This window comes from Nelumbo lutea, chromosome 5, assembly GCF_056320005.1.
Source record: "Nelumbo lutea isolate HS-2025 chromosome 5, American lotus-T2T, whole genome shotgun sequence".
NCBI lineage: Eukaryota > Viridiplantae > Streptophyta > Magnoliopsida > Proteales > Nelumbonaceae > Nelumbo > Nelumbo lutea.
In genome coordinates this window covers 65,291,000-65,298,516 of record NC_142688.1, presented here as the reverse complement: position 1 = coordinate 65,298,516, position 7,517 = coordinate 65,291,000, and positions in this window count along the sequence as shown.

Below are 7,517 nucleotides of genomic sequence, written 5' to 3'. Positions count from 1 at the left end.
AACTGGGTACGATAGCGTTCCATGTTAAACAATGATAGCAATAAGATTTGTGAAAACAGTTAAACCAAAATAACAATAATTGAGATAGCTGCAATTATTGAACTTTGTTCCATCGGTTCCTTTAGGTTGAACTATGATAAAATGTTGGTCAAAGGTTGTCACAAATAATTGACCCAAAAAGATATCAACCTAATTGCTAGTTGTACCATTATTCTTGACAATTGCGGATCACCGAAATCATGGATAGCAATAGGAAAATCAACATTAATTCAGTTTGTCAAACTAATTAACATCAATATCCAATAAAAATATGCACAAGAATCAATGAATACTTGAATTAGAAAGCAAGAAGATAAAGTAACTATAGAACCTCACAGTGACACAATCGAACCTCCCCCCTTGAACTAGAAAAAGAAGCTTAGCTACTCATGATCTGCGCAATCTCCATGCTTTTCTTCTCCATAGCCGAACTGCTTCCTTGAGCTTCTTGGCCTCTTGATGATCTCTTGGATCTTGGAATGAGTGATGCTAGAGCTGGTTCGCCCCCCTCTTTATATAGCCAAAGGAGAGGGATGTTTTCCAACTCCTTCTAGGAGATCATCTTATCTTTAGGGAGTCTTGATCTTCTTTGAACTAATCTTATCCTATCTCTTATCTAATCCCCAGCATTCTTATCCTTATAGGATTATATTCAAAGTTTAGATTTAATAAGACACTCTCCCTTTTGGGAGATTACATTCGAATTAGGACTCTAGACTCTTGTATCCGAGTTGGGCTTCTCTGCTACTTGGGCTGCTTCTAGGTTCTATGCGAGTTGGGCTTCAACTGTTAAATGGGCCTGGCTTCGAATTTGCTCTGACTTCGGGCCCGGTTTTGTACTCGATGCAGATCGAACCCATCAATTCCGAAAACATAAAAGTTGTGGGCCTTTTGTTCTTATTTCTAATGCTTCTTGAATTGCCCAATTCGGAGTCCGGAATTGTGAGTTAGGCCCAAATCACTGACTATTGCCGAAACTGTGCAAAATCACGCGAATTGGCATGTTTCCTTCCAATCGCCTTTTTTATTGCCCTGAATCGAAATACAAGAGTAATGAGTGCATTTAAGTGTTAAAATAATGAAAAAAGATGAAAATTATGGGACAAAAATAGGGTTCTTTTCAGTCTCATCAAATCCCCCCACTCTTAAACTTTGCTCGTCCTCGGGCAAGGCAAAAACTCACAAAAGAAAACAACTACTGATTTTCAATATTTCTTTTTCTCTACATGAGGCCTGGTTCATTGCATGTTTTAGTTCAGACTTGGTAATCTTTCCCTTTTCATCTCTTTCTCCCCTTTTTCTTGTCCAAGAGCGATCGCAAATCACCATTCCTCATGGTCCCACGTTAAATCGATAGTCAAGGAGACAAGCCGGCAGGGTTGAAACTCCTTGGATTGCATGGGTGCTCATTGCTTTTAATAAACCAATTCATCCAGATGCAATTACTTTTCTTTGAATCAAAACAAGGTGTGCTTATTGCCATAAGCTTGCTATGTATCACATCTCCACCACTTAGTGTGAATTCCTAGGATCTGAAGGTGAGAATGGGTGGGGTTCTAGGGTGAGTGCATTTTATGCTCCATCTCACCCTTGCCTTCTTTTCAAGATGTGAATGCATTTTATGCTCCATCTCACACTTGCTTTCATTTCTAGATGTGAGTGCATTTTATGATCCATCTCACATTAGTCACGATTTTTTTTTTCACAAGAATCACAGGGTTTCACTGCCTGATCCATGAATTCATTGATCGTGGTCTCTATATGCCTAACACAGCAAGTTCTAGAATAATCAACCCAAGTTTGACAGATAATTATGTGAAAATCAATCAAACCCTTATGCATCTTGCCTATTGATCGATTCAAATCATGAGGTACCATATGCAGCCAAGAAGGATTCAGTTAGTCATGCTTGCATCCTATCTTATCTATTCAGCCTAAGCACATGATTCTTGATAAGTTGAAATCATTCAAGGATATGCTTCCAGGGAGTAGAACTTTCAAGAAGGTAAGGTATCTCAAATTTCCATCAGATTTCCCTAATCCCCCTACACTTAAGCTATACATTGTCCCCAATGTATGTGATTATGCATAAAGTAGAAGGATTTGGGGGTACTTCCCTGTTTGTCTTGTTGGGTTCCTGCAAAAAAAAATTAAAATCAATCAAAATAACAAAATTAGCTAAACACGATGGGTTGCCTCCCACAAGCGCAATTGTTTAACGTCGTTATGCTCGACGTCCTCTTTTTGCTCCTTTAATCCAATGAATACTGAGGAATGTCCAACGAGATGTCTACCGTAGAGGGGACATTTGCATCCTCGTGGAACAACTTCAATCGATGTCCATTCACCTTGAAGATCTTACCTGTGTCGAGACTTTTGATCTCTACTGCACCATAGGGAAAAACATTAGTCACAGTAAACAGACCCATCCACCTGGAACGCAGCTTACCTGGCATGAGTTGAAGTCGAGAATTATACAATAAGACCTTTTGTCCAATTTTAAATTGTTTTCTTAAGAGTGCATTGTCATGGAACGATTTGGTCTTTTCTTTGTAGATTTTTGAATTCTCGTATGCCTCTAACCTCAACTCTTCTAGCTCTTGCAACTGGAGCTTCCTTTCCTTCCCTGCTTCTTCCATATTCATGTTGCATTTCTTGATTAACCAATAGGCCCTATGTTCAATTTCCACCGGCAAGTGGCAAGATTTGCCAAAAATTAATCTATAAGGGCACATACCTATTGGAGTCTTGTAAGCTGTCCAATATGCCCAGAGAGTATCATCTAGACATAGGTTCCAATCCTTCCTTCCTGGATTCACTGTCTTTTACAAGATGGACTTTACCTCTCTATTGGAAATTTCAGCTTGCCCGTTAGTCTGGGGGTGATAAGCAGTGGCAATTCGATGATGCACCCCATATCTTCTCAACAAGGCTTCAACTGTTCTATTGCAAAAATGGGTCCCTTGATCGCTTATGATGGCTCGAGGAATGCCAAACCTACTGAAGATCTTAGACTTTATAAACCCTACAACACATTTAGAATCATCAGTTTTGGTGGCTTTGGCTTCCACCCATTTTGAGACATAATCGACTGCCAAAAGTATGTAAGAAAAACCACAAGAGGGGGGGAAGGGTCCCATGAAATCAATGCCCCAAACATCAAATATTTCACATATAAGAATGGGGGTTTGGGGCATCTCATTCCTACGAGATAGTGTACCTATTTGTTGACATCTTTCACAGTTTTTACAAAACAAGTAGGCATCTCTAAATAGGGTGGCCCAATACAGCCCACTATCCAAGACTTTTCGAGCAGTCCTCTTTTGCCCAAAATGGCCCCCACAAGCGTAATTATGACAAAACCTTAGAATCGACATCTACTCCTCTTCAGGGACACATCTCCTAATCATTTGGTCAGAACAAAATTTCCATAGGTAAGGTTCGTCCCATACATAATATTTCGCCTCATACCTGATTTTATTCTTTATGGGTATACTAAGGTCATTAGGCAAAATTCCCGTGACCAAGTAATTCACAATGTCAGCATACCATGGAGTCATACCTCTCATGCGGAACAACTGCTCATCAGGAAACAACTCACAGATGGGAGAGGAGTCCTCGTCTTTCACCAACCTACTTAGGTGATCAGCCACCAAATTTTCAGCTCCCCTTCGATCCTTGATTTCTAGATCGAACTCTTGGAGCAAGAGTATCCACCTTATCAGCCTCGGTTTCGACTCCTTCTTTGCTAGTAGGTATCTCAAAGCTGCATGGTCAGAAAAAACAATCACCTGCTAGCCTCTCTAGCATCTGATCAATGAAGGGTAGGGTAAAATGGTCCTTTCGAGTGGCCAAGTTGAGCCTTTGAAAATCTATTACCATTCGCCACCCACCTTGTGCCCTCATGTGGATTAGTTCATTATTTTTATTTTTTACTACAGTCATCCCAGTTTTCTTAGGCACAACATGAATAGGACTTACCCATTTGCTGTCTGAAATTGGATAAATTATCCCTTCATCTAACAGTTTAAGCACCTCTTTCATTACTGGGTTGATTTTCCTTTGTGGTTCTCTAACCGGTTTGGCATCATCTTCCAAAAGGATCCTATGCATGCAAATCGAGGGGCTAACCCCTTTTATGTCGACGAGGGTCCAGCCAATCACCTTGATGAACCTACAATTTATCTATATTTTATGAGGTTTTTGCATGAAATTTTATGCTGGTTTAATTAGATTTTGCCCTATTTTAGCTTGATTGCAAGAAAGATTTCAGGGGGAGCCAAATCAACAAAAAGAAGGCAAAAGCAAGAAAAGAAAGCCCAAAATTTATCAAGTTCAGCCCGGCCCAGCCATGAGAGCAAGGGAGTTTCATTCGGCCCAAGTAGTGCAAGCTAACTCTTTGGAAAACCCAAGGGAAGAAGCCTAGCAAGAAGGAAATTTCGGCCCAGCCCATTTTTAGCCCAAATAACAGCCTAGATTGTAGCCCACATGAGCTCAAAAGCAAGCTAAGTTGTAGCCCAAATAACAGCCCAAAGGGAGCTAGGGGCGGCAACTCCTAGAAGTTTCTTGAAGAGAAGGAGGGAGCACTCTAGAAGGTTCATGAGGGATGTAATACACCCAATTCTAGAGACTTCAAGAAGGGGCAAGAGCCCCCTTGAAAAACTATATAAGGAGGCCTCTAGGAGGGGGGAGAGGTGTTCAATTGCTTGAGAGGAAGGCTCTCCCACTCTTAGAGGTTCGGCCACCTTGAGAGAAGAGAAGAGAAGAAGGCTAGGCGCAAGGAAGAAGAAGAAGAAGGGCTAAAGGAAGTTCAAGACAAGCAAGGTAGAAGAAAAGGTGAGTTCGAATTGAGGGTTTGTGATTCAAAGATCTTTTGTAATAAATCATTTGTAGTTTCATTCTCTTTTGATTTGAATTCAGTTTCTTTGTTATATTTTCTTTCTTCGTTCTCCTTGTTTCCATTCTTCCTTGATGTATTTCAGCTTGTAAAATTTCAGTTCAGCAATCTAATTCTTTTTTATTCATTCAAATGGTCATGAATTGTACTTGAAGTTTCTTGAATAAGGGTGTTATTGTAGATTAATTCGGCCAACTAACCTTCAAAACTCAGATCTGAATTCTCAGATCTGAGATTGCAAGATCTGAATTGCTTGAAAGAGAATTCAGATCTGCAATTTTCAGATTGGCCGAATGGATCTAAAGCTTGGAATTCCTAGAGTGCTTGAGAGAGATTCTAGGAATTTAGATCTACTATTCAAGAACTGAATTGAGTGCAAGGTCAGAGATAACTTGCACAATTCAGTTGGTGATCAATTCAGATTTGAATTGATGCCTTAGAATTGTTTGAAGAAATGCATGCATGGGGATTAGATTCTTGCTAGAGATAGAAGAACCGTCACTCATGCATAGGATGAACATGCGCTTGAGAGAGGCTGTTCATGACCTTGGGGTTTCACCAACCTAAGGCTCAATCATGATTTATTCGAATGATCCAAATTGATAGATTGCTGAATTCTGAGATTGACATTTACTGCTTACTCTTCTAACCTGATTTGAAGGCAATTGGGCCAATGGTTTAGATAGATTTTAATTTAGGATTTTTTTAGCTTTCATTAAAGTTTTGACTTATTTGTTGATCAGATAAGAAGTGCTCAATTCAGTATTGGTAATTGTTTCCTAAATCCTCGTGGGAACGATACTTCACTCACTACTTTATTACTTGAATGGCTAGTGCACTTGCTAGTGTCACAATGAGCCACACATCAAGCTTTTGGCGCCGTTGCCGGGGATTTAGGGAAACAATATTAGGAAACATTGAGCATTCTTAATCTGATCTCATTCAGCATTGCATTCATAGTTGGGTTAATTTGCTAACTTTTTCATTTCAGCTTGGACTGCAACTGCTGTACTACTGTAGTTATGTTTCTTCTTTCTTAAGTAGATTACTTTCTTTTTCTGGTTTCAGTTTCATTTTAATAAAGGTATATTTCATTTCCTTTAAATCTTGGTGTTGTTACATTCAAAAAGAAAAAAAAAAGAAAAAAAAAATTTACAAAAATATGAGTGTTGCAGATCTGAGTTGCATTCGGCACTCAGATCAGCAGAATTCAGATCTGCAGCACTCAGCCGAAAAGAATTGCTTGTGTTTCAGACTTTTATTTCTTTTTCCATTACAAAAAGAAAAAAATATATAAAATAAAAAAAAGAGATCTTTTGAACATCAAGAGGAGCAATTGAGAATTCAAATTAGAACTCAGATCTGAGTTCCTATTGCAGATCTGCAACAGTTCAGATCTGAGTTCCTCTGAACTCAGACCTGAACTGATGCAATTTTGAGGGGAATTGGGTGTCATCACCACCCCAATTCACCCTAGAGCACTTCTGCTATTCTCCAAAAACAATTTGGTAGAAATAACTGAAGGTAAGGCAATTGAGATTTCAGATCCGAAGTCAGACTTGAGTTCAGACCTGAATTTTGCTATTGCAGAACTGCTCAGTTCAGATCTGAGTTCCTCTGAACTCAGACCTGAACTGATACAAGTTTAAGGTGAATTGGGTGCCATCATCACCCCAATTCACCCTATGATAAATCCGACATACCCCAAAGGTAATTGGATAGCAAAGGATGAAAAAGAAAATTCAGATCTGAACTGATACAGATCTGAACTATAGTTGAGGACTGAACTGATACAGAGCACATTTTGGATTTTGGGTGAACTGAACATTTGCTTTATCCACTTGTAACCGAGCTACATTAGCTAAGGAGGTGTATGTTTGGGTTGAATAATTGTGATGCCTCAGTTATTTAATAAAAAATTAGCATTTTCCAAGTATTTCTATTAGCATTCAGATCTGCAGCAGGGCTGCTATAGTACAACAGTTAGCAGACCTGATTTCAGATTTCTACAAAAGTATTACAGACCCAATTTTCAGGTCTTACCAAGTGTTTGATATGCATCAGCTATACAGGTTTGAGCTTCAATTGTAGAGCTTAAAATCCTTAAACCAAGCCTAACTCAGGATTGGTTTTAGTTTATTTCAGATCCTTTTAATATATTTTTCAGATCAGATCTGATTTCAGCCCTAAAGCATCACGGATTTGATTCCAACCTTAATGGATGTATATTGTAGTGTATACCAATGAGTGTGTATGAATATACAGCTCAGATCTGAATTATTATTTGTTAATTTCTCTGGACTAACAATACCAAAGACTTGTAGATCTGAACTCAACTAAATTGGGTCTGAATTCAGATGTTGCAATCGATGGATGTAGATAAAGGAACCTTGAATAAGATGATTTGTTTAAATCTGCTTTTAGTATAATCGGCTTCATGATAGGATGTAGGTTTTTGTATTCCAATAATTCACTTTACATTTTCAGTGTGATAGGATTAGTTATTTATTTTCTTTTGTGAATATCGGCCTTTTTATTGCTTTGACCTTAACAGTTTATGACAAGCAGACCTGAACTGGAA